Source organism: Octopus bimaculoides, chromosome 26 (assembly GCF_001194135.2).
Source record: "Octopus bimaculoides isolate UCB-OBI-ISO-001 chromosome 26, ASM119413v2, whole genome shotgun sequence".
NCBI classification, from domain to species: Eukaryota; Metazoa; Mollusca; class Cephalopoda; order Octopoda; family Octopodidae; genus Octopus; species Octopus bimaculoides.
The window spans coordinates 2,979,964-2,981,159 of NC_069006.1; the positions used below are offsets into that span (position 1 = coordinate 2,979,964).

At 42.9% G+C, this 1,196-nt stretch overlaps 1 protein-coding gene and 1 non-coding gene across 2 annotated transcripts in view; both read left to right on the forward strand.

Annotated features, from left to right (window-relative positions):
- LOC106879338 (cytochrome P450 3A21) overlaps nucleotides 1-1,196 on the forward strand; it is a 113,051-nt gene that overhangs the window by 66,452 nt on the left and 45,403 nt on the right. The gene's annotated exons all lie outside the window — the stretch shown is intronic.
- Nucleotides 477-1,196, forward strand: part of LOC106884157 (uncharacterized) — a 25,370-nt gene continuing 24,650 nt past the window's right edge. Inside the window, exon 1 of the transcript XR_008266837.1 lies at nucleotides 477-572. This is a non-coding gene — a transcript (uncharacterized LOC106884157). The remainder of the gene's footprint in view (nucleotides 573-1,196) is intronic.

The window sequence follows — 1,196 nt, forward strand, 5'->3', positions numbered from 1 at the left end:
AAGTGGTTGAGCACTCCACAGACACGTGTACCCTTAATGTAGTTCTCGGGGGAGATTCAGAGTGACACAGAGTACCTTTGAAATACAGGTACAACAGAAACAGGAAGATAGAGTGAGAGGAAGTTGTGGTGAAAGAGTACAGCAGGGTTCGCCACCATCCCCTGCCGGAGCCTCGTGGAGCTTTAGGTGTTTTCGCTCAATAAACACTCACAACGCCCGGTCTGGGAATCGAAACCGCGATCCTATGACCGCGAGTCCGCTGCCCTAACCACTGGGCCATTGCACCTCCACTACATAATCGTACGTGGAAGATAAATACTGTTTTCTAATGTAACCTACTCCCTCTGTAAATATCTGCCTCTCTCTCTCCCTCCCCCTCTCTCTCTCCCTCTCTTTCTCTCTCCCTCTCTCTTACTTGTACGTACATATCACTATCTACTTGCTGTCCCTATTCCTCTTTGTGCCACTCTTCCAGAAGCGTTATTCCCATTGGTTGATTTAGTTTCCTCCCCTCTTTATTTGCCTACGTCACCGTCAGAGTTACGATCACGACAACTATAACCTCAGCTGCAGTCAGTACCATTTAATTAATTATATTTTCCTCACTTACTTCCTCACTTCGTCTTCATTATATTTTACTCGCTTACTTCCTTAGTATGGCCACTTAATTTTATAGAGCTAAAAGTCAGTTGGCCCTGTCTGTTACTTAACCCTCTTAAAAATGTATTGTATCTGTATATATATAAAATATTACTATAAACTCAGCGACGTCACTTCAACGTATATATTATAGACACAGGTATAAACACACACTGCTCTGCATATGTAAACATGTCAGATATATACACAGAATGCCTACATGCACGCAAACATATACTATACACAGACACGTTCTGAGTTCAAATTCCGCCGAGGTCGACTTTGCCTTTCATCTTTTCGGGGTCGATTAAATAAGTACCAGTTACGCACTGGGGTCGATATAATCGACTTAATCCGTTTGTCTGTCCTTGTTTGTCCCCTCTGTGTGTAGCCCTTTGTGGGTAGTAAAGAAATAACACACACGCACGCACGCACACACACACACACATATGAAGGGGGACGGGAGCAGCACACGTCATCGTAGTGATGCCTAATATGCTGCAAATCCTTTATTTTGGTTCGGAAATCATTGGAAATTTTTTTTTTTTTTTTTTTTT